The sequence below is a fragment of the Symphalangus syndactylus genome, chromosome 5 (assembly GCF_028878055.3).
Source record: "Symphalangus syndactylus isolate Jambi chromosome 5, NHGRI_mSymSyn1-v2.1_pri, whole genome shotgun sequence".
NCBI lineage: Eukaryota > Metazoa > Chordata > Mammalia > Primates > Hylobatidae > Symphalangus > Symphalangus syndactylus.
This window is the reverse complement of record NC_072427.2, coordinates 91,429,701-91,455,856: the sequence shown is the minus strand read 5'-3', so window position 1 is coordinate 91,455,856 and position 26,156 is coordinate 91,429,701. Positions and strand designations below refer to the sequence as shown.

Sequence of the window (26,156 nt, the reverse complement as noted above, 5' to 3'; positions counted from 1 at the left end):
TTGTTGTTGTTGCCATTACTAGAAAAGAGATAATGCAAAACCCAAGGCATTGCCTCCGAGTCCAGGGGTAGGGATTCTGGACTCCCTCCACAATGTTCAGGTCATTCTAAAGATGCTGAGAGTCCACGAGGAATGAGATGAAATGACAGGGCCATGAATCAATTCCCGTGGTGTTGAAAGCTTCAGGGAGGAAAGCTTCTGGCTCACAGCTGGGTTTTCTTGGGTCCTCACAGTACCATCGCGCTGGTCTCTGTTGCTACAGCTTCTTGGTAGGCGATTGCAGCTCCTTGCTGGTGGCAGCTGTGCTCTCTGATCCCAAAGGACCACTATGGTTCCAGAGGAAAGAGTGGTTGGAGAACAGGAGCAGTTTTCAGCAGAAGCATTTGTGACTGAGATAAGACACGGAGGAGAACTCCATCCTCTAAGCCCAAGTGAGTAGCGGCTCTTGGTGACAGAGCAATGCCAGGCCCTACACCACTTGCATTTCTATTCACGGAGTGCCTATGGAGGGCGAGGCCTGGCTCTGTGCTCCTCAAGCCCCTCTTGGCATTCCTTAATTCTCTGGGGTTTGTGTGTGATCCCTAGTCTATGGTTGAGAAGTCAATCAGATTCAGAAAGCTGGCGAGGCTAGAACAGGGCTTGAACTCATGTTTACAGAGAAGCAAACCCCAGACCCCTTTCCCTCTTCTCTAATTTGTTCAATCTTTGTCTCTGTTTGCCTTCCCTCTATCATTCTTTGTCTTTCCTATTTCTCTCTCCCTTTTCTTTCCCTCCTCTGTCCGTCTTTTCTCTTTTTTCTCCTTTTTTTCTCATTTTTCTCCTTGCCGTTGTTTGAATGTGTTCTCCAAAGTTCAGGTTTTGGAAACTGAATCCCCAGTGTGCAAGCGTTAAGAGGTGGGGCCTTAATAAGTGGTGATCAGGTCACGAAACCCTGCCCTCATGAATGGATTAGTGTCATTATTGAAGGAGCAGGTTAGTTATTGTGAGCGTGGAATTGTTATAAAAGCAAGTTCAGCCCTCACTCTCTGGCTCTCCCAAGCTCTCTTCTGCCTTCTGCCATAGGATGAGTAGCAAGAAGGCCCTCACCAGATGCAGCCCCTTGACCCTGGACGTCCAAGCCTCCAGAACCATAAGAAATAAGATTTTTTTCTTTATAAATGACCCAGTCTGTGATATTCTATTATAACAACACAAGATGCTCTTCCCACCTCAATCAACTTTCACTGCCCAACCCTGTTGCACATAGACTGAGTACCAGTTGCACATAGACTGAGTACATTGCTGGGTCCTGGGCACATGGCGATGCCTGAATATTCTCCCTGACCTGGAGCCTTTGCAAATCTGCTTACTAAACTCCATGAAAACTGTGCTCAGGGTTTTTCATTGAAAAATTCAGGTGAAGTGAATATTTTACTCATCTCTTTTTGGTTGGTTTTAACTTTTATGTAACATTTAATTAATTCTTTTGAATGAACTCTGTGAATACCTAATTCAGGGAGAGGAGCTTGAAAGGAGAGAGGAACATGCTGGGAGACTGACGATGTACTGGGGGTAGGGAGGAAAGGGAAGGGAAATGGAAACAAAGGAAAAGGGAAGGGAAGAAAATTTAGCATTCCCCAGCATGGCTCAAGGTTTTCCTGGTAGTTCCTATAATCTTTCAGGAAAGTAGAGCCTTCTTCAGTGAGAAATCTTTCCCTAATATTGAAGTCAACTTTGAATTTAAATCCTTTCTGAGCCACTGACTATTTACTGACAGTCCTTCTGAACTTTAACTGTGAGCTAAGATTTTCCAGTTGAAAGACTAATGAGGGATTTATTCCTAGGATACAAAGATGGTTTCACATAATTAAATCAATAAATGTGATACACCACATTAAAAGAAAGAAGGACAAAAACCATGTGATCATCTAAAGAGATAAAGAAAAGTCACCGGACAAAGTTCCAAATTTTTCATGGTAAAAAGTCCCAATAGGTGAGAGATAGAAGGAGTGTACCTCAATACAATAAAGGCTACATATAAAAAGCTCATAACTAACATCATACTCTACAGTGAAAAGTTGGGATCTTTTCCCCTAAGATCAAAAAAAGACAAGGATGCCTACTCTGACCACTTCTATTAAACATAGTTCTGGATGTTCTAGCCAGAGCAACTAGAAGAGAAATAACTAAAAGGCATTTGAATTGGAAAGGAAAAAGTTACATTGTCTCTATTTGCAAACAACATGATCTCATATATAAAATATCCTGAAGACTCTACCAAAGAACTGTTAGAACTAATACATTCAATAATGTTGCAGGATACAAAATCAATACGCAAAAATCAGTAGTATTTCTATATAAGAACAATTAACTATCTGAAAAAGAAATCAAGAAAACAATCCCATTTACAGTGGCGCCTCCGCCCAAAATTACTTAGATGTAAATTTAACCAAGTTAATGAAAGATCTGTAGACTGAAAACTATAAAACATGAATGAAAGAAGTTAAAAAAGACACAAATAAATAGAAAGATATTCTGTGTTTAAGAATTGGAAGATTTAAGGCCGGGTGTGGTGGCTCAGGCCTATAATCCCAGCACTTTGGGAAGACAAGGCAGGTGTTACACAAGGTCAGGAGTTCAAGACCAGCCTGGCCAACATGGTGAAACCCAGTCTCTACTAAAAATTCAAAAAATTAGCCCTCTGTGGTGGCAGGCGCCTGTAATCCCAGGTACTCGGGAGGCTGAGGCAGAGAATTGCTTGAACCCAGGAGGAGGAGGTTGCAGTGAGCCAAGATCGTGCCACTACACTCCAACCTTGGCGACAGAGCGAGACTCCAACTCAAAAAGCAAAACAAAAAAAAAAGAATTGGAAGATTAATATTGTTAAAATGTCCATACTGTCCAAAGTGATCTAAGAGTCAAATACAATCCTATCAAAATTCCAATGACTTTTTTTAACAGAAATGGAAAAAACAATCCAAAAATTTGGATGGAACCCCAAAAGACCTATGAATGGCCAAAGAAATCTTGAGCAAAAAGAACAAAGCTAGAGGCATCACACTACCTGATTTTAAAATCTATTACAAAGCTATAGTAATCTAAACGCATAAAACTGCCACAAAACAGACACAGACAAGTGGAGCTGAATAAACAGTCCAGAAATTAATTCATGAATTTATGGTCAATTGAGCTTTGACAAAGATTCCCAGAACATATAATAGGGAAAGGACAGTTCTTCAGAAAATGGTGCTGAAAACATTTGATATCCAGATGCAAATAAATAAAATTAGACCCTCATCTCACACCACACACAAAAATCCACTCAAAGTAAATAAGAGATTTAAATATAAGACGTAGAACCTTATAAATACTGGAGGAAAACATGGAGAAAAAGCTCTATGACATTGGTCTGGGCAATGAATTTTTGGATATGACCCTAAAAGCACAAGCAACAAAAGTAAAAATGCAGCCGGGCGCGGTGGCTCATGCCTGTAATCCCAGCACTTTGGGAGGCCGAGGCAGGCGGATCAGGAGGTCAGGAGCTCAAGACCAGCCTGACCTACATGGTGAAACTCCATCTCTACTAAAAATACAAAAATTAGCTGGGCATGCTGGTGGGCACCTGTAATCCCAGCTACTCAGGAGGCTGAGGCAGGAGAATCCTTGAACTCGGGAATGGGAGGTTGCAGTGAGCCAAGATCGTGCCACTGCACTCCAGCCTGGGTGGCAGAGCAAGACTCCACCTCAAAATACATAAATAAATAAATAAATAAATATGCACAAATGGAATTCAATCAATCCAAAAAAGCTTCCACACGGCAAAGGGAATAACCACAGAGTGAAGAAACAACATATAGTATGGGAGAATATATTTACAAATCGACATCTGATAAGAAGTTAATATCCAAAATATACAGGAAACTCAAACAACTCAATAGCAAAAACAAAAACAAGCAAAAACAAATATAAATCAGTTAAAATGGGCAAAGAATCTGAATAAATATTTCTCAAAAAAGACATACGAGTGGCCAATGGGTATATGAAAAGATATTCAACATCACTAATCAGAGAAATGCAAATTAAAATCACAATAAGACATTAATATCACTTCACATCTGTTAAAATGACTAGTATCAAAAAGATGAAAGATAACAGATGTTGGCAAGGCTGCGTAGAAAATGGAACCCTTGTACACTGTTGGTGGGGATGTAGATTAATACAGCCATTATGGAAAACAGTATGGAGATTTCTTAAGGAATTAAAAATAGAACTACCATATGATCCAGCAACTTAATTTCTGGGCATATATTTAAAGGAAATAAAACCGGTAGCTTGAAGAGATATCTATACTTTCATGTTCATTGCAGCATTATTCACAATAGCCAAGATATGGAATCAACTTAAGTATCCATTAATGGATGAATGGATAAAGAAAATACTATTCAACCTTTAAATTAGTCCTCATGCTAATTTATTTAGAAAAATTATTTCTTATGGTTCTGGAGGCTTGGAAGTCCAAGGTCAAGGGGCTGCATCTGGTGAGGGCCTTTTTGCTACTCATCCCATGGCAGAAGGCAGACGGGCAAGATAGCATGAGAGAGCAAGAGTGTGAGGGCTCTTTAAAGAAGTAAATTCTGTCATTTGTGACAACATGGCTGAAGCTGGAGGGCATTAGGCTAAGTGAAATAAGCCAGACACAGAAAGATAAATACTGCATAATCTCACTTATACGTGGAATCTAAAAAAGTAGGGCTCATAGAAACAAGGAATAGAATGGTGGCTACCAGAGAGTAGAGGTTGGAGGATGAGGAGATGGTGGTCAACGGACACAAAATTCCACTTAAACAGGAGGAATAATTTCAAGAGATCTATTATACATAATGAGACTACAGTTAATAATAATATACTATACACTGGAAAATCTTTAGAAGGGCAGAGTTTTAAGTGTTTTCACTCCAAAAATAAGTATATGAGGTAAGGCATATGTTAAAAAGCTTGATTTAGCCATTCCAAAATGTACACAAATATCAAAACATCATGTTGTACAACATAAATATGTACAATTTTTACTTTTCAATTTGAAAAAAAAGAAAAATGAAGAAAGAAACCTTCTTGTTGGATTGAGCTCTCTATCATCAACAGGGATGGAGAGGTTTTAGGGAAAGAGAAAATATCACCTCTCTCACTGTAAGAAACAGATTTCATTATTACGAACCTAGAACACTGCGTTTTTTCTTTGTTGTTGGAAAATTTCTGATGACACCTTTAAAAAATTTATCTGAGATTTGTCTCTGGGTAAGTTAAATCTTCATTAAGTGATCACAGAAAGTAAAAGTTTGGGAAACTTTACCAGGAGCGTTTTGGGGAAGCAAACCCGGCACAGCCCTTGGTGGGTTTCCTTTGTTCTTGCGATAGCACTTCCCTCTTGAGTGTGCCTCGGGGCCCCTCAGTTGGCCCTGGGACATCTGCTCACTTTGGGACTCTCTCTGAACATCACTGGGGGAAGGAAGCACTGGGCTTGGGACAGGGCTGGGCGCTGCCCCTCACTGGACGAAGACAAGGTTGTCACCTCATCAAGGAGAGGTGCAAAAAGCTTAGGGGCTTGGATTTCTAGATTTCAGTGCCAACTGTTCCACTTACTGGCTTTATCCTTGGGGAATTTATCTACTCTGTGACCCTCAGTTTTTTTCATCTTAATTATTAATACCTATCTCATAATGTGACTATGAGGATTCACTTAATAATATATGGAAAACCATAGAATAGTGCACAGCATCTAGGAAGTGCCACAGCCCCTTTCAGCAGCTAGCAAAACCCGCAGACCACTTTTCAGAGTGATATTATTATTTTTATTTTTTTCTAGGTTTGTTGAGTTATAATTGAAAAAATAAAAATGGAATACAGATGTACAACATGAAGCTCTGATGCATATATCCACTGTTAAATGATGACCACAATCAAGCTAATTAATGTTATCTATCACTTCACATAGTTCAACCTTTTTTTGTGGTGAGACTACTGAAGATCTACTCTGTTAGCAATTTTCAAGTCTAAAATACATTATTATTAACACAGTCACTGTGCCGTACGTTAGCTCTAAGGACCTTATTCATTTTATACCTAAAAGTCTGTACCCTTTAACCAACATCTCGTAATTTCCCACTCTCATCCCTACTGCCACCTCTGGTAACCAGCCTTCTGCTGTTTCTGAGTCCAGCCTTCTTAGATTCCACATATGAGTGAGATCATGCCGTGCAGTGTTTGTTTTCCTGTGTCTGGCTTGCTTTCACTTAGCATAATGTCCTCCAGGTCACCCATGTTGTTGCAAATGGCAGAATCTTCTTGTTAAAGACTGAATAATATCCCTGTGTGTGTGTGTGTGTGTGTGTGTGTGTGTGTGTGTGTGTGTCACATTTTCTTTATCCATTCATCCATCAATGGACACTAAGCACTAAGGTTGATTTCGTATCCTGGCTATTGTGAATAATGCTGCAATAAACACATGAGTCCAGATACCTCTCCAAGATACTGATTTCATTTCCTTTAAATATGTGCCCAGAAGTGGGATTGCTGGATCATATGGTAGTTCTATTTTTAGTATCTTGAGGAATTTCCATACTGTTTTTCATAATGATTGTAGCAATCTACATTCCCATCAACAGTGTACAAGGGTTCCATTTTCTACATAGCCTTACCAACATTTGTTATCACTTATCTTTTTGATAATAGATATTCTAGCAGGTGTGAGGTGACATCTCATTTGTGGTTTTAATTTGTATTTTCCTGATGATTAGTAGTGTAGAGCATCTTTTCATATACCTGTTGGTAATTCATATATCTTCCTTTGAGAAATATTTATTCAGATCTTTTGCCCATTGTTAGCTGAGTTATATGTGAGTTGGTTTTGGTTTGTTGTTGTTTTTTGTTTTTTGCTATTGAGTTTAGTTCCTTGTATATTTTGGATATTAAGTCCTTCTCAGCTGTATGATTAATAGATATATTCTTGCATTCTGTAAGTTGTCTCTTCACTCTGTTGATTGCTTGCTTTACTGTGTGAAAGCTTTTTTAGTTTGATGTAATTGTGTTTGTCTAGTTTTGCTTTTGTTGCTTGTACTTTTAGTGTCATATCCAAAAAGCTATTGCCCAGACCAATGTCATCACCTATGTTTTCTTCTAGGAATTTTAAAGTTTCAAGTCTTATGTCTATATCTTTAATCCATTTTGAGTTAATTTTTTGTAGGGTTTAAGATAAGAATCCAATTTTATTTTGATTTTTTGTATGTGGATATCCAATTTCCCCAACACCATTTGTTGAAAATTCTATCCTTTCTTTGTTGTGTATTCTTAACATCAGAATAATATTTTTAAATACATAAAATTCAGAAGATGACAAAGGAAGCCAATTATATTGAAATGCATAAGAGTTATAATTCTGAAAGAGTAATATATGTGCCTCTTTGTAAACACATCATATATCAAACTGCAGTGACAGTTCTAACAACTATTGCAATTTCAAAGTCATGTTGAGTAGGAGGAGTACTTTGAGATTCTGAAACAAATGTTCTTGTGCTATGAAATATCCAGGATTTTGATTGGTGATGATATCCCAGGTCTTGTTAATGCTGCTGTAATCTGTTGCTACCATTCCCTAGTTGAATAAAATGCTTGATATCTGTTGGAAATTAGTAAAAATAAAAATGTATTTTTTTCCATCCAAGTTCATTCTCAGACCCTGAAGAGTCACTTCTCTGGATTCTGCAGCAAAGTTCCCAGCTGGGGCAGCAAGATTTAGGCAATTGAAAAGAACATACACCTTGTTCTCAGTGGCAAACCACATGGAAAGCTTTAAATGTCAGAGAAGAATTCTGCCATTTTGCTGACTTTTTTGTAGTTCTCCTAAGAAACAAGTGTTAAGTGACAAGCTTTTCAGAGGAGATCATTTTCTCCCAAGTGGTCTTTTTATTTACCTGAATATTAAGTTCAAAGGTACTCTAGTCTCTCAAAGGAAACCTGTGGGTGGAGTGTTTTTTAAAATGTCAATTCCAAACGAAGCTGAAGGGCACAGCCTCAAGAAGGTTCTGTGTTCACCAATGCACAGGGACCTGCCAGCCCTTTATTGCCATTGTCTACATAACATTTTTCAAGTTCTCTGAGTTGTGAGGCTGTCAGTATGGAGACTCCTATTTTTTCTGCTATTAAATTTTTTTTTCCTCCACCTTTTTTTTCTTTTTCTTTTCTTTTGAGATACAGTCTCACTCTGTCACCCAGGATGCTGGAATGCAATGCAGCCTTGAACTCCCAGGCTCAAACAATCCTCCTGCCTCAGCCTCCCAAGTAGCTGGGACTACAGTCATGCACTGTGGTGTGGTTTGTCTCTGTGTCCCCACCCAAATCTCATGTTGCATTGTAATTCCCAATATTAGGGGAAGGGCCTGGTGGGAGGTGATTGGATCATGGGGACAGATTTCTCCGTTGCTATTTTCGAGACAGTGAGTGAGTTCTCATGAGATCTGATGGTTTAAAAGTGTGTGGCACTTCCCCCCTGCCCCCTGCCACCTTGTGAGGAATGTCCCTGCTTCTCCTTCACCTTCTGTCATGATTGTTAAGTTTCCTGAAGCCTCTCAGTCATCTTTCCTGTACAGCCTATGGAACTGTGAGTTAATTAAACCTCTTTTCTTCATAAATTACCCAGTCTCAGGAGTTCTTCATAGCAGTGATGATGAATACACACCACCACACCCAGCTAATTTTTCTTTATTTTTTTAGTAGAGTTGTGGTCTCGCTATGTTGCCCAGGCTGGTCTCAAACTCCTGGGCTCAAGTGACCCGCCTACCTCGGCCTCCCAAAGTGCTGGTATTACAGGCGTGAGCCACCACACCCAGCCCTCCTCCAACTGCTGCTGGTTGCTATCATAGGCTCTCACTGGGTGTCCACCTAACATGTCCCTTCAGGAAGGCTGGTGTCCTGACATTCAGTAGCGGAGGCCTGGTGTTGAGCCCACCCTGCATTTCTGCCCCCTTCTCTGGCTTTCTGGGGATGCCCTCCTCAACCTGAAAATGACTTCCAACTCCTCAGCACAGGGATGGGCACGTGACCCAAGCAGGTCCAGGATTCCATAAGATCCCAAGCACAAAGAATCCTGTAATCCTGGGGCTCCAGTGGCCATCTTATTCCTTTTGGAGAAGTAACCTATTGCATAGAAAGTAGTAGAGCTAACAGAAAGAGAGAGAATCCTGATAGCATCTGTGACTCTGGATCCAGCTATCCATAAAGCCCCATACCCTAATCTGGTCAATTACCCAAGTCAATGAGTTCCCTTAGAAGCTTAAGCCAGTTTGATCTGAGTTTCTGCCACTTTCGGGAGGAAGAATCATATTGGTATATTTTATAATAATCCTGCTGATATGCAAACTGTCTTCAATAGAATGATCTGTCCAGAGTCACAGTGGAGTCCATCGGAACAAATAAGGTCAGACAGCTCACAGCTACAACCGGGCTCATGCCTTCCAAGTATCAAAGTCATAACAAACTTCCTCTGTGTGAGTCCACAAGGCGTTCTTCCTCTGGGGGGATCACTCCCTTTCCATTGTCCTGACACTCTCTCTGTGGGGCTGTAGAGGAGTGCGTGGCTTTTGCCCTACTTCCAAGCCTTCTCAGGGAACACAGCAGGGACAAAGAGTTGAAGTCTCAGCCTTGGCCATGGCCCATCAGGCCCACTGCAGTCTTCTCCTGGGAGAAGATCCAGAGCCTCGGGCTCCAGGCTCCGAGCTCCCATATGCAGGGAGAACCTCCAACCCCAGAAATTGGAAGGAGCTACCACTCCCTAGGAGACATCTTCCCTTGAGCTTTTTCAAGGGCTGAACAAATAGATCCCACACTTGTTCACTGAATCCATGGGCCTCAGCACGTCAGAGAGAGGAGAAGAAATTGACCCAGAGTGTAACCCACCCCCACCTTCGGGCCCCACCAAGAATTGTCAGTGATGCCAGAGGAAGAGGCACCTAATTCAACAGATCAATGGAGACTCACGTCACCCACAAGCACCACTTCTCTGCCATTTCATCCCACACCGGTACCTGATCATCAACCGTTGCAAACACTCATTGCTGTAATTGTATCATTAGTTTCAATCACAGCCAATTTGGGGCTAGCATGTGAATATCCTTTTCTGTTCCCACTGCTGATGAAATTTCAGAATTATAAGGTGAATGAAACCTAGTAGATTAAGGTATTGTGAAACTGATGCTAAAGAACAGTCCTATTCCCCATGCCACCTAAACATGTAATTTCAGACATCAAACAGAATCTTTAAGCTGAAATAAAATCTCTACTTAGTCTAGCACCATTGTATTCTCTGTATGGGATGAAGGCAGCTCTTACCCCATCTATTAAGATTTATTATTAAAATTGCCTGGGAATTTAAAAAATACATTTTTTCCCTTGGCAAAGTTAGCGCCAAGCTATCTCAGTTAACTCTCTGGAGGAGAAAAAGGGGAACAGTGGTTGTGAAATTTGAGACTTGCAAGAGTGCCCAGGACTGCCTAGGCATAGACTAGACTGTTCCACCTAAGTGCTCCCGTAGAAAATGCCCTAGGTGAAGTCTCCAGGTGTAGTTTTCAGAGCAAAGCCCTCACCCAGTTCTTCAGGTTCCATAATACATTAGTGACCACACTAAATCTTAAAGTCCTTGCCATCAGTTGACATAAAAGTCCAGTGAGAACTCTTGCCTTACCAGTGAAGGCTAAGCCCCAAGAAAGCTGTGTGAGCTGTTGTATGTTGAGTCAGGCTCCAGCCGGTCTTCTACCCATTGCTAGAATAACAAATCAAGTCCCCTCCTTCAACTTGGACTCATGTGATCTTCACCCTCCTTGAAAGACAGCCCTGTCCTAACCTCCTCCAGAGCTGCCACATCCCTGGTCCCCAAACAATCAAGTGAGAAGGGAAGGCTGCTGGCCACCCACAGGGCCCTGAAAGTACAGCGTGTTGACTCAGGAATAATCCAAGCCTATGGCGGGAGGAACAGGACTTTATGGAAGCTGGGAGAGCCCTGGAGACTGAAGAAGGAGTCACCATGGCAACCAGCTCTCCAGCTTTCATTCTCCTCCCCATCACTTGATCCAGACATTCTCCTTCCAGAACATAAGGCCTGACATCCATCCACTTCCTATCATGTGGTCACAGGCAGATCTCTCTACCCACTGGCAAAGAGTGGGCTGATGGAAATGAGCATTGGGTGCATGGTGCTTGGGCTGGGTTTCATAGTTATCGCTCCAAAATCCATGGCCTTTTTGGAACCTCAGAATGGGACCTTATTTGGCAAAAGGGTCTTTACAGATGTAATGAGTTAGTATAACATCATTCTGAATCAAAGTGGGCCCTAAATCCAATGACTGGTGTCCTCTATAAGGAAAGAAAACAGAGACATAGAGTCACACAGGGAAGAAGCCATGTGAAGGCCAACGCAGAGGTTGGAGGGATGCAGCTACAAGCCAAGGAATGCCAAGGACTGCAGCAACCACCAGGAGCTTGGAAGAGGCATAGAAGCTACCAGAAGAAGCCAATCCTGCTGACTCCTGGGTTTCACACTTCTGATCTCCAGAACCATCAAAGAATACATTTCTGGTGTTTTAAGCCAAGCCGTTTGTGGTGCTTACTAAGCCAGCCACAGGAAACGCACGCAGGGCCACATGAACACTTCAAAACACAGCCATTGCAAAACCTCAAACCTGGAATCTAATTAGCCTGAACCAGCCATTAAAAGAAAAAGTTATGTATGCCTGATAACCATTCTCCATATTTTTAAGGAGACAGAACCAATAAGAAAAAGAACATAGATAAATTAATTCCCCCGTTAGATATTTATTTTACAAGTAACCTTCCAGGGAATTCCCTAGTATGAACAAATGCATGCATTATGAACCCATCCAATGACATTGAGTTCACTGCTGGAATCTGGGCAAAACACTACAAGTTGCTGGGTGAAAACAGGCCCAATTGTGTTTGGTTTGCTCTAAGGCAGCTGAAGGGAGGCACTGCTCTGCCACAAGACAGGAGGGAGGAAAGCTGGGGAAATCAGATAGGTTTCCTTGTTGCAGGTGTGTTCAAAGGAGGGTTGGAGCATCTTCCACTGACTTCACCTCTGTGAAGCTCCTCTCCTCTCTTCGTAGTGAGAACAGAGATGGCTGTAAGTCAAACACACCTGGAAAAGGCATTCATGGACCAGACCATCCATGCACTGTGTTAACTGACCACTTAAGGCGAGCAGCGTTACAGGCCTGTAGTGGTGGAGGCAGGAGCTACAGGGACATTTCTAATGTGGCTCCAGCCCTCCAAGATGGTAAGATCCAGTTGAACCCAGAATCCCAGCACGTGTGGACCAGTCAGGAAGCAACTGACTGAGAGTGGTAGAGGACCCAAATTTCCTCGGAGGAAGTATTTACTTCGTTGAGAAAACCCACAGGGCAGCTCCAATCCCACATCCCTGGCATCCTGTGGTTTATGGGCGTGGGGCCACTTGCCTGTTGCGTGATGCGTGATCCCCAGTATTTGCTCTGCAAGGCCAGGCATGGGCTCACCGAGAAACTACCTCGCCTTTGTGTTGTCCTCCTCCTGGACAATCCATGGGACAGGCCGGCCCTTTGGAGGGCGCTTCCTCCTGTCCATCCCTCACTGGGGAAGCAAGAAGGCTCTGGATTGCCTGCCCCCCCTAGCCACCTGACATGAGTTGGGCACAGGGAGTGGCATTAGCCTGGGACATTAATCCCCTCTGGTAGATGTCCCAACAAACATGCACCAATCAGAGACAGGGGCAGGGCACCAGGGGAATCTGTAGTCTCCTTTGCTTTGAATCGGTTGTTATGGAGGACTTTATCACAAACACAGAATTACATTCCCAAATATTCATTCTTTTCAACACAAAGCTTAAAAGGTATTGCAGTTTGAATTGTAGTTGAGACATGACTCTGTAGTACCCACTTATGTAGTACATACGGTTCAAGCCCAAAATGATCCACAGTCTCTTTCTTCTTTAATATTTTCTCTTTTTCACTGAGATGTAACACTGTACCTTCTTTTGTAGGTGCTCCAATCTCAGGTATACCATTCAATAATGTCTTACGTATGTCTACAGCCATGCAACTGCCTCCCAGAGCAACATCTCACATTTCCAGGCCCCAGCAGACTTCCTGATGTTCCTCCTCTTTCAGTACAAACCTCCGGTCCTACAGGTAACTGCTATTACAACTTCTAGTACCATGTGTTATTGAGCTTCATATAGATTGGAATTGTACAGTGTGGGCTCCTTGAGATTTGCTTCCTTCTGCTTAACGTTATGTCTGTGAAACATCTTTGCATGGGGCAACAGTTTATTTTTTTCATTGCTATGTACTATTCCATCGAATGCATATGCCCCAATTTATTTAGTTCATCCTAAAGTGGATAGGTATGTGTTGTTTTCTGTTTGGGAGTATGATATATAAAGGTGCTAGGACCTTTCTCACACATGTCTCTTGGTGGCCACAGCCCTCGTTTCTTTTGAGAATATGCCCAGGAGTTTCTGGGGCATGGCAATATGTATGGTTAACTGTAGTAGACACTGCCAAACTGTTTTCCAAAATTGAACCAATTTACACGTCAACCATCAGTGTGTGAGAGCTCTCGCTGTTGCCCACCATTGCCAACACTTGTTGTTGTCAGTCCTTTTAATTTTAGCCTTTCTAATGGATGCATAATGGTATCTTACTGTGGGTGTAATTTGCATTTTCCTCTTAGCTGTAATACTGGGCATCTTCTTATGTGCTATTGGCCACTTGTATTTTCCTCTATTATGGGGGTCTCTGTGAATCACTCTATAAAGGGCCTGATAGTTAATATCTCTGGCTTTGGAGGTCATATGGTCTTGTCCCCACTACTCAACTATGCTGTTGTCAAGCAAAAGCAACCATGGGCAATGTGTGAATGAATGGGATTGGCTGTGTTCCAACACAGCTTACTTATAAAAATAGGCTGGGGTGGGAGGTGGATTTTGCTGGTGAGGCTTTAATTTGGTGACCCCTGCTATATTGTAATGTGCCTGCCCAAGACTTCTGCCCATTTTTAAATTAGGTTGTCTTTTTAATTTATTCATACAAGTTCTTTGTAAGTTCTAAATTCCAGTTTTATATTCTTAATCATTTATCACGTTTTGAAAATTAAAAAAAAAAACATAGTTATTATGTTGGACAATTCCTATAGCTTTTGCCCTGCATTTCTACCATAGTCCCCTAAGAGATGAGATCACTCTTGTGACAAGAGCTTCCTGCTGTTACCCAACAGAGCTGTCTGCTGCCATCTTTGCCCCAGCATGACAGTGTGGCAGCCCAGCCCAGAGCACTGTGGCTCTGCTTGTAGCCCTGGGGAGTCCCACTGCCTAGGCCAGGCTGGGTGAAAATATCCTGACTTCTTGGAATGGACACAGTTTTCAAAAGGAGCATAAATTTAGTCTGCCAATTCATGTATATGCCATGATGGTCAAAATTGAGGGATCTGGGCAAAGATTCCTTTTCCATTCTTAGCCAAATGCTTTCTAGGTTGGGCATCAGTTGATGGTGCAATTGAGAGGAAATTGCCCAATTATTTTGTTGCTTCACTAACAAAATGCTTACTGTCTTTGCATTGTAAAATCTTTTTTTCATTTATAAGCTCCCCAGGGGAGCAAAAGCCATGCACAGTGGTGTGCCAGGAGCCCTCATGATTGTTTTGCCTGTTATCTTATTTGAGCAAATATTAGTATCTCATTTTGCAGCAAGGAAACTGAGGATCAGAGTAGTTACATGAGTTGATCGAGATCAAGAGATTAAATAATTGACCAAGCCAGAAATGTTTTACTCCAAAGTCCATGATCTTCCCCATGGGCCCATACTGTGGTTTCCCTTTCATATAGAGATGGGGCTGGAAGGGCCATTATTGAATATCTGGTCAAATTCCCTCATTTGATGGATGAACATTGAGATCCAGAAGGAGTCAACCAACTCATCACCCAAGGTTCCCCCAACAAGCCAGCAGCAAAGCTTGGATGAGAACCCAGATTTCTAAGTTTAAAGTCTTCCTCACATCTTCCTTTATTTAAATAATTTTGACTTTACTACATCAACCATAATACAAGCTATATAAAAACAGCAATTTGTTTTGTCTAAGACTATACCTAGTGTCTGTAATAGCACTGAGCAATTGAGATGTTCCATTTGTTGAATAAATGGATCATAAGACAGTAAGTAGTAGGTGGTTTGATTACATCCTGCAAAGAAGTTTTGATGCTCTTCCTACTTTTCACTCCCTCTTAAGTCTTCATTCAAGACAAAGAAGCTCATTGGATGCCCAACATCAGCCAAGACCAAAGGCCAAAAGGAAATGCACATCAGGCCTTTTTTTCTTGTTCAGTAATAAAATCTGTAGCAATATAATAATTTGTTTCCTTTACAGATACTTTAATCACAAAGAAACATATCAAAATATGGTAAATTCTGTTTGTTCATCCAAGTTATCCAATTGGCTTTAGAATGCCAATTATCCTTACTTTCAATTGTATTCATTTCCAAATATACAGCTGCTTAGAAATGTAGGGACACTATTCTCAGCCCTTAAATGTGGGATTTATCAACCCCATATTGTTTATTTTTGTGCAATTAGCAACATCACTTCTGGGAAAAAAAAAAAGGACTTTGGGGACTGATAAATGTATTTGTGACATTTTCCTCTAAATATCTTGCTTCTTTATGCATCCTCTCATTTTGTACTGAGCTTGGTCTATGGGAAGTTTGGGTAAACAGATCTCTTATGAGTAATTAGTGTCCAATTAAGCCAAGGTTTCATGTCTGTGTGAGTCAAGCCTCTTTTTCCAACCTCTGGGAAGACTTAAGTAGGTCAGGTCTTTGTTTACAAAGCAAGCCCCAATGCTGTTGACTATCCAGGGGATTTTACAAGTTATTCCCAGTAGCTGGACAACTAGATAAAGCTACTCAAAAAATTTGTGTAGGCCTTTGCTGCTAGTGCAAGGGGCAACATTGACCATCCAGTGATCTAGGTCCTTCCTTTCTGCATTTGTCCTGTGGGAGTTTCCACAGACTGTTACATCACCAAGAAGCTTCATCCTGAAACAAAAGGAAGGTCACAACCCTGATCTCATGGTCAAAAGATCATGACACTATCCTTCCCATCATAAGCCCTGTTTCAAGTGACTCAACTTGAATGGCAGCCGCTCTACTGGCAATCTTTTGTGCATAATTTATTTTTTCCAACTTTGTATTCCAAAAATTTTCAAATATACAAAAAAGATAAAAGATGAATACGAGGAACATTTGTATACTCACCACTTAGATTCAACAATCATCGACATTTGGCTGAACCATTTGAAAGTGAGCTGCACTTTAAATGTTTTTGCATCTATCGCCTGAGAATAAAAACATTCTCTCTAATACAAAGTAACACTGTAACAAAGAATTATTTCATTTAAGTTATCAAAGTAGTCAAAATGAAGTTGTTCATAATATTTTCTTATTATCCTCTTAAAGTCTGTAGGACCTGTAGTGATGCGTCACTTTCGTTCCTGATGTGGGAATTTGTGTCTTCGCTCTTTTTTTCTGTGTAAGTCTAATTAGAGGTTTATTAATTTTATTAATTTTTCCCCAAAGAACCTGCTGTGGGTTTCATTCATTTTTTTAGTTTTGGTAAATTTAATTCATGTCTGCTTTTACGTTTATTATTTCCTTTTTCCTATTTTTGGATTTAATTTGCTTCTTTCTATCATCTTGAAGTGGAAGTTTTGATCTGTTTTTAGCCATATCTTACCTATTTTAATATGCTGCGTTTTTGTTCTTAGTTAGTTCAAAATATTTTTAATCCTCCTTGTTATTTCTGCTTTGACCCATGGGATATTTAGAAATACGTTGTTTAATTTCCACATATTTGGCGACTTTCCAGATTCTTCTGTTGTTGACTTCTTATTAAATTCTATTATAGGCAGAACATAAACTTTTTATGATTTCAATCCTTTTAAATTTGTTGAGGCTTGGTCTTTGGCTCAGCACATGGTCTATTTTGGCAAATGTTCCATGTGCACTGGAAAAGAGTGAACATTCTGTTGCTATTATATGGACATATTTACATCAATTAGTCAAGTTGGTAAATAGTATTATTCACTATTCAGTAAATAGTGTTGCTGAGTTTCTGTTTACTTCTTCTATAAGTTATTAGGAAAAGAATGCAGAAATTTCCAGCTATAATTGTTGATTTACCCATTCTTCCCAGTTCATCAGTTTTTGCTTCTTTTATTGTGTGCATACACATTTAAGATTGTTATATCTTTGTGATGCATTGACCCTTTGTCAGTATAAAATGTCCTTCTTCATCCCTGCTAATAATCATTTTTCTGATTTCTGTTTTCTCTGATGTTAATACAGCCAGTCTTACTTTATTTTGATTATTTGCATGAAATATCTATTTCTATCTTTTACCTATTTTTGTCATCACATGTGAAGTGAATTTCTTGGATAAAGAAAATGTGGTACATACACACCATGGAATACCACACACCCATAAAAAAAGAATGAAATAATGATCTTTGCAGCAACATGGATGCAGCTGGAGGCCATTATTATAAGCAAATTAATTCAGAAACAGAAAATAAATATTGCATATTCTCACTTATAAGTGGGAGCTAAACCTCAGATACATATGAACATAAAGACGGGAACAAGAGATACTGGGAACTCCAAAAGGAGGGAAGACAGGAGGGTGGCAAGGGCTGAAAAACTTTTTATTGGTACTATGTTCACTGTTTGGATGATGGGATCAATAGAAGCCTAAGCCTCAGCATCACATGATATAACTAACCTTGCAATAAACCTGCGACAAACCTTGTAACAAACACATACCCCTGGAATCTAAAATTTAAATTTAAAAACTTAAATAATAATAATAATAAAGTAAGTTTCTTGCAGATCACACACAGCTTTGTCTTTCATTTTTAACAAGCTCTGTCTTTTGATTGGGGTGACATGTTATGTAATTATCAACATGGTTGAATTTAAATCTACCATCTTCCTTTTTTTTCTATTTGTCTCATCCCTTTTTTATTTCTTTTCCCCTAAATTTCCACTTTCTTTTGGAATATACTGTTTCTACTTTATTTATAGACACTATTGGCTGATAAGCTATACTCTTTTATTATTTTAAGTAGTTCTTCTAAGATTTACAATATTCAAATTTAACTTTTCACAGTCCATATAGATATAATATTATGCTACTTCATGTATAACGTACAATCCTTAGGACATTATATTTCTATTTTTGCCTGCTATCTTTTGTGCTATTATTGTCATACATTTTATTTCTCGCCTTATTTTAACTGCAAAATACATTTCTACTCTTTTTGCCTTCAATATTACATTATTTAAGGCAAATAATGGGCCAGGCATGGTGGCTCACGCCTGTAACCCCAGCACTTTGGGAGGCCAAGTGGGCAGATCTCTTGAGATCAGGAGTTTGAGATCAGCCTGGCCAACACAGTGAAACCCCAACTCTCCTAAAAATACAAAACTTAGCCTGGCATGGTGGCACATGGCCTGTGGTCCCAGATCTCCAGAGGCTGAGGCAGGAGAACCGCTTGAACCCAGGAGTCAGAGGCTGCAGTGGGCCGAGATCACATCACTGCACTCCAGCCTGGGTGACAGAGCAAGACTCTGTCTCAAAAAAAAAAAAAAAAGAAAAAAATTCAATTATCTTTTAAGAAAATGTTTAAATGAGGCAAAAAACCCTTTATATTTACTCATATATTTATCAATATCAGCCCTTTCCATTCTTGTGTATACATCCAAGTTTCTATGTGACATAGGTTTTATATTCCTGTGATTTAAAGGACTTGATTTAAATTTATTGTAGTGTAGGTCTGCTGGAAGTGAATTCTTGTAGCTTGTATTTGTCTGAAAAATATTTTATTTGACTTCCATTTTCAAAGAATTATTTTTCATGAATATATAATTATAGGTTGACAGGATTTATTGTCTATCTATCTATTGCTCTTTAAAGTATTCTGGTCTGCATAGCTTCTGACAAGAAGTTTGCAGTCATTCTTACTGTTCCTCTGTACATATATCTATTTTCCCTCTCTGCTTTTAAGAATATTTCTACCACTTGTTTTTAGCTATTTATTATAATGCTTTATCATGGGGTGTGTGGGGGGGTGTATGTGTGTGTTTATTCTATTTTGGGTTTGTTGTGCTTCTTGGATCTCCAGGGCTATAATTTTCATCCGATTTGGAGACATTTCAGACATTATTTCTTCAAATGTTTTTGTCTTTTCTCTTTTAGGAATTTCAATTACCATTACGTTAGACGACTTTATATTTTTCCACAGATCTCTGTAGCTCCATTCAATTTTTCTTAGTCATTTTTCTCTCTATGCTTCATTTTGGATAAATCCCATTGCTATATCTACAAGTTCATTGATCTTAAAAGAAAACAGAATATTTCACCCCAAAATGTGGCTGAGCTAAAGAAGCAGTCTCAAGGTCTCTTTGACCCCTTCTCCTATCTCTTAATCCTCTGTCTCTCCCAAAAGGATGAAGCTGCTCTCCAAAGTTCCCTTATCTACCTAGAAACTGGACCTACCAAAGAGGAACACACTTTTCTTCCCCAAAATTTCATTAACCAGAGAAGATTAAAACTCATATCAAAAGGAAGAGACTGAAAATTAAACACCAGATGAACTCATCCCAAACCGTTGTCTGCTGTCTGTCCACTCCAATATCCAAAGACTATTATTTACTAGCCATTGTCTGAGTATGAGGCCCATTCATTTTCCCCTGAAAATCACTTACTATCCCTCAAACCATCCACATTTCCCCCATCTTCCCTTCTGCTATGAAGCAGAGTATATATGCATCCATACCCCATTGGGTAGTCATTTTCCTGCAATTCCCCTATGTTATGCACATTAAAATAAAGTTTGTATGCCTTTTTTGTCTTATTAGTCTGCTTTTCTCTGTTGATTTTCAGCAAACAGTCAGAGGATGAAGAGGGAAATGTGCCCCCTTTACTCTTACATATTTCGTGCTGTGAGCAGCACATCCCAAACTGCTCTGCTTTTCTGGAAGCCACAACCAAAGAAACTCAGGACCTGAGAGGCTAATATAAGAGTAAGAAATTGTTACCAGACTCCTAGTCTCTCTCTGTGGAATCTGGTTGAGCAGATGGTAAAAATTACTGTTTGTCTATTTTTCCTTTTTACATTTAAGATTAATGGGAGAAAAGCATTTGTATGACTATTGTTAGGTGCAGTGACTCTGGTGTATTTTTGGTATGAATATTCATATTGTCTGATCCATTTATGCCCAGAAATAGTCTTTGCTTTTTCTTTATCTTTGTCTTCCTGTGTCATTTTGTCATAAAGAGGGGTACCATAGGGTAGAACACAGGCCTAAAACATAAGCCTGTTGTTCAAGCCAGCTTCAACAGACCAGTGAGTTTTACAGTTCTCAGCACACCTCCAGCATCTATTTAGACAAATTGTGCTGCGGGTCTCCAAAATAAAAACGGAATGAGGTTGCCCTCTCTTCTTGTTTTATGTCCTTGAAAGCTTGCCTTGTGACCAAGTGGGAGCATTTCTCTTTTTGGTCTCTGCTATCTAGGGTGTGTGATTTTCAGACCATGTCTGGTGGCCAGTCTGAAAGGACTGGGACACACAAGAGGCATAAAATTTTAAGCAGCGTACTCTGTTGCTAAGATGCTATGCTCTCAGGATGGTTTGTCTTAATAAGGAGCCTCATCCACAAGGGGCTTTGTTGTCTCAATCTTTGTTGCCTGGTTAGTGCTGGGCAAATCCAATCCCAGAAGTTGGTGGATCTATAACTGGTGGTACGGCCGAGTGTCCATGTGTCCATGTGCTTGTGTGGAGAATAGAGACATCATTCACACAAATACCATCCTTAATCACCTGCAGCAACAAAAATCTTTTGCTATCTTAGCCTATTTCTGGGAGTAAATTTTTGAGAATCATGGAGGCTGCATCTTCTATGCCTCCTGATCTTCCCGTAAAGAGGCTTATTAGATTGAGTCGCTATTAAAATAAATACACCATTGGAAATTCTAATCATCAATGGCCAGATAATAGTTTTTTGAATTAGAAAGACTTCTACGTTTGAACACAAAATTTGAAGATCTCTTGCCCTAAGCAGTTGCCTTATTTGTATTGATGAGAGAACCAAATTAAAAGAAAGACACATAATATTGGGAAGGCTAGTCTTAAAAATTATTCTGACAAAATTAAAAAGCAAAAATTTGACCTAAAACGAAAGTTAAAATTCTTTGAACATTCAAACTGCCAACTTTGAATTTCCAGGGGGATTTGTAAAAAAGTCACTCCAGCCTGTGGTCTGGTGTTTAAGATTCTGTGCATTTACCACTGTGGTCTGGGTTTGATTTAGTTCTCTGGTCAGGGAATCAGCCCCTTGAAAATATAAATCCTTTAACTCGGGGGAAACATTTATAAAAATTAGTTTGAATTATTCATTTTGAATTTATATTTGTATGACTCAATATTTGAGGTACCCATTTGTTTGTATTCTTTCTTCTCACATAGACAACTTTTCATTTTCTGTTGTCTAACTGACTGTCGCTTTTAATTTTCCACCTATGGGGCACACAGATTGCTGGGCCATTGTGTGTAGATGGCCAGCTGAGAAGTTAGGTCTCTAGAAAATATGACCAGACAGAGATGTGTGCTGTACTTCATTTGTGACTGGTGACACTTTCCTTGCTTTAAGCTGTCACTGGGAGGGGTCTAGATCTTGGAAGGGTTGCAACTTTTGCTTCTCTTTTGGAGACTTGGGTTAAACCCATAAAGGGCTTCTTGGTTTTAACCCATAAAGGGCTTCTTGGTTTTATTCTCATGTATGCCTATTTGTTTTGGTTTTGAGTAATTTACTTAGGAATACTTCTGGTTTAAAACTCTATTTTAAGAGTGTGATAGCAACTTTTTTTTCTGTTTATCTTGCATCCTCTACTGGATCAGAGAGATGTATGTCCCACCACCACTGGGAACCAAAGCCTTTCTTAGGTGGCAAAAGAGAGGTGCTGCTCCCACTACCACTGCCAGTGCTCCCCTCCTCAGTCTCTCAGCTCTCACAAAAGGCTGGCTGCTCACATAACGGAAAGTTTGCTGCTTGTATGTTTTTTTAGAAAAAAAAAAATTTACAGAGCTCTATGGTTGAAAGTCAGTTTAATTAAAAGCTAATCTTCTCTCTTCTCTTTTAAATTCTATTTCTCCTATGGAAACTTCTTAGTCAACAAGACCCCTTTTTTTTGAACCCCTGCTAACTAGAACTTCATTGACCTTTTGGGCAACTTAAGATTCTCCCAAACTGACTCCTCTAAGACTTGGTCCATTTACTTCTCCTCTTTCCTTTTGGCACCTTCAATCTTTCATCCAGTTAATCCCCTCCCTCCTTCATTTGGTAATCAGTTGATAAAAATTGCTAAAAGGAAGCAACAGCACTCTGGCCACCACAAAGATCTAAAGGAAACTTTTAGCAATGCTGAGAACCTGAGCAGAACACAGAAAAGGCACTATTGACCCTCTCTTTTGGGGTCCTCTGTCTTCCTCATGAGCCTCAAAAGTCATAATCAGCTTCTTCTCAGATCTAAAGGTCTGCTCTCTTTTGCACTGAATTCCTGTATCTCTTTGGTTTTTAGATACATATCATGTATGCATGTGGTGCTGTATATTGTGTCTACATGTATGTAGATTATTATACCTGTGTTTCTATATTGTCTACATAATACCAAATTGATTTTAAAATAAACACTCCTAAATTAAGTAGATAAGCTCAAATGCTTTTCAAGTTTACATGACTGTAATAAATCTTTGGTAAATAAAGCTAATTTTTAAATTGTTGGTAAAATAAAATGGAAATGCCTTCAGAATTGTCATTATTAATGCAGACGTTTTTGCCTGGGTCTACTGGTCAGACAGATTTATGCTGTCTCTTATAGACATTTTAAGGTTACAAAATTGTTGCTTCTGTGATATTTTTAATACTTGCTTGATTTGTCTGTGAGGTAAAACTGTGCTGTGGGCTGGCTGCTGGGTTCCCCCTAACCTTACATACATCTTACTGTGAGCTTATATCTTTCGTTTTGAGCTTCTGGATTCTGGGCTCTGGACAGGTGGCTATGGTGAGGCCTGGGGACATGTGGGTCTACAGTGCCTAAGCCACCAGCTGCAGGGCAGAGCCAAGCCCAATATGGCCCCATCTTCCCTGGCCCAGCTATACCTTCTGGCCATGCTCAGTGGGGTTGGATCCTCTAGACATTGTCTTCAAAAGTCTATCCTCTGTCCTGGGCTCTGCATCTGATATGTAACTCTAGGACCCAGATGGGCCCTGCCCTTCAGAGCTTTCCTGGATACCCAGGATGGCTGTGGGAGGGACATTGCAGGGGGTATCTGCGTCCAGTATCTCAAAGGCCTTGGTAGGATAAACTCCTTGCTGACACAGGATTAGCCTCGTGTTGCCTTTTAAAAAATAGACCAGACATAATGGCTCACACCTGTAATCCCAAGACTTTGAGAGGCCAAGGCAGGAGGATCTTTTGAGCCCAGGAGTTCAAGATCATTCCTAGACAACATGGTGAGACACCATCTCTACAGAAAATTCAAAAATTAGCTGAGTGAGTAAAAAGAAAAATATTAGCTGAATGTGATGGTGTGCACCTGTAGTTCCAGCTACTTGGGATGCTGAGGTGGAAAGATCACTTCACCCTTGGAATCAAGGCTGCAGTGAGCCATGATCATGCCACTGCACTCCAGTCTGGGTGACAGAGTGAGACCCTGTCTAAAAAAAAAATGAAATAAAATAAATAATAAATTAAAATTAAAAATCACTTAAATGACTAGCTTTATTTTTTATGACCAATTCAAATATAATTGTTAAGAATGAGTAAATCAGGTAAATGTAAATGCAATAAACAAGAATAAAAGTTGTCATCATTTCAAAAACCTTTTTAGTAAGTTAAAAGGTTTTTAGAAAACTTTGAGACCATACCATTCATTGGACTGGTTAAAATTCCAGAACTCTAATGAAAAAAAAATAGACTTATAAAATTGCTAACCTAACATCAAGCAGAACAAGAATTAATTACATAAAGCTGAAATGATGAAGGACTGAAATAATTTTTATGATTCTTTTGTTTGAAACATTGCTTATCCTTTTCAAGTTTTATTTTCCAGAGTTAAGAAAACTGTTTTCTCTTAAGCTATCTATAGCTTTACAGTAAAAGCTATAGACAAAGTATATTTCTGTGAAAAAAGTTGAAACATTTACCTTTCTCTCTACCTGATCCCTTCAGAATTCAGAAATTCTTCATGAGTATTCTTACTTTATGGCAATACAATTATTTCATAAGTTCAGTAAGAACTCATTCTCTTTTATAACAAGACACAACTGGAAACACTGGTTATTTTACCAAGGCTCTGACTGAAATGCAATATTTTTAGATGTGATCAGATTGCTTTGAGGGACTGAAGTTGACTTTTGTGGAGCCAATAAAATGTCCCTTGGAGAGACTGGCCTTGTACCTTGTCTACATTGTTCCCTTACAAGCTTCCTGATTTTGTGGTGAGTAATGAATGTCACCTTAAGACAGGCCCATGAACCTCAAGTTATTTGAGGGACCTTGAGAAAAGAGGTATTCACCCATTTATACAGGTATTACAGACACAGTCTGAGAGTGAGTCAGATTTTTGGCTTGACTTCTTAACATAGCTAGGAAGCCAAGGGGCTTTTTAAAAAGTCTAATCTGGGATTCTTTATGAAAATATCCCAGCAAAGCCAACTTAGAACAAGCCTATAGGGTCATTCATCATTCTTACTAAACTTTTGTAAATAATCAGGTCAAAGACTAAACTTAAACAAAACAGTCTAATTATGATTATCTTTGGTTGAAATGGGAGGATTAGAGAGAAAAAAATTATGTCATAGAAAAAAACCTCACATATGCCTGTTATTAGATTCTAGCCTTGTCCATTTGTTTCTGAGCTTTGTATCTGGACTGAATCACACATTTTTATTTTCCTCCAATATCTGGCTGAGACACTCAGACTAATGTTTCCAATTTTTCTTCCACCCTTCTGACTTGGAATTATTAGAAACTAAAACTGCCTTTTTCCTGAGGCTGAAACTAGTCAACTTGGCTTTGAAGAAATATTATTGCAACAGCTTATATTTGGACAAACTTTCTACACGCAAAATGCAGACTACGAAAATCTGTCAGATTGCCACTAATCTTCTCAACTGACTGCCCTCTAGACTCTAAAGAAACTAGTTTATAAATTGTTTCACCCATTAACATTTGTTTTTTGTTTCTGTTTCCATAAAAGCCCTCTTATTAAAGCTCTATTTGCCTACATCATCTATAGAGACCTAGCTTTGAGAATCTATCTACAATGCCACCTTTTAAAATGAAACACACTTGTTTAATTGGACTGGCCAATTTCCAGAAATAAGGACTAGTTTAATTGGATTTTTAAAAGTGCTTAGATTTGTTCTTTTTTTATGTATTTATTCTCATCATAATCTATGTTCTTTTCTCCCTTTACAGATCCCTTGCCGCTGGATTACTAACCCGATTTCTCTCTCCATAGCTACCAATCCTACTTTAATATGTGAAACCTTTTGAAAATAAAGTTTCAAACAGGAGACTAAAAAATCAGTATTTCACCCCCAAAATATTGCTGATCTAAAGAAGCAGCTCAAGATCTAACTCCTTCCCCCATCTCTCAGTCCTCTGTCCTCCCCAAAGCATAGGATGAAGCTGTTCTCTAAAATTCCCTTATCTATCTAGAAACCGGACCTACCAAAGAGGAACACAATTGCCTGCCTTGAAATTTTATTAACCAGAGACGATTAAAATTCATATCACAGAGGAAGAATCCCAAACCATTTCTTCTTTCTGCCCCATTCAATTTCCAAAGAAAATTACTAACCATTGTCGGAGCATTAGGCCCATTTATTTCCACCTAAAAATCATTTATTATCCCTCAGATTGCCACATTTCCCCCATATTCCCTTCCCCTGTGAAGAAGGGGCTATAAGTATCTGTACCCCATTGAGTTATTGGGCAATCATTCTCCTGCAATTCCCCTGTGC

General features: G+C 39.6%; 2 long non-coding RNA genes across 3 annotated transcripts in view; one reads left to right on the top strand and one right to left on the bottom strand.

Moving 5' to 3' along the window:
* Positions 1-278: 278 nt before the first annotated feature.
* LOC129482992 (uncharacterized) lies at positions 279-26,108 on the top strand. 2 transcript variants are annotated; one of them, XR_008657868.2, is made up of 5 exons: positions 279-431; positions 12,075-12,163; positions 13,058-13,205; positions 24,516-24,626; positions 25,609-26,108. It is a non-coding gene; the product is annotated as an uncharacterized lncRNA (long non-coding RNA). The 2 variants fall into 2 exon arrangements; XR_010121193.1 differs by lacking the exons at positions 279-431; positions 12,075-12,163 and adding an exon at positions 12,172-12,316.
* LOC129482993 (uncharacterized) overlaps positions 13,025-26,156 on the bottom strand; it is a 61,517-nt gene continuing 48,385 nt past the window's right edge. The window contains exon 5 of the long non-coding RNA XR_008657871.2: positions 13,025-16,106. This is a non-coding gene — a long non-coding RNA (uncharacterized lncRNA). The remainder of the gene's footprint in view (positions 16,107-26,156) is intronic.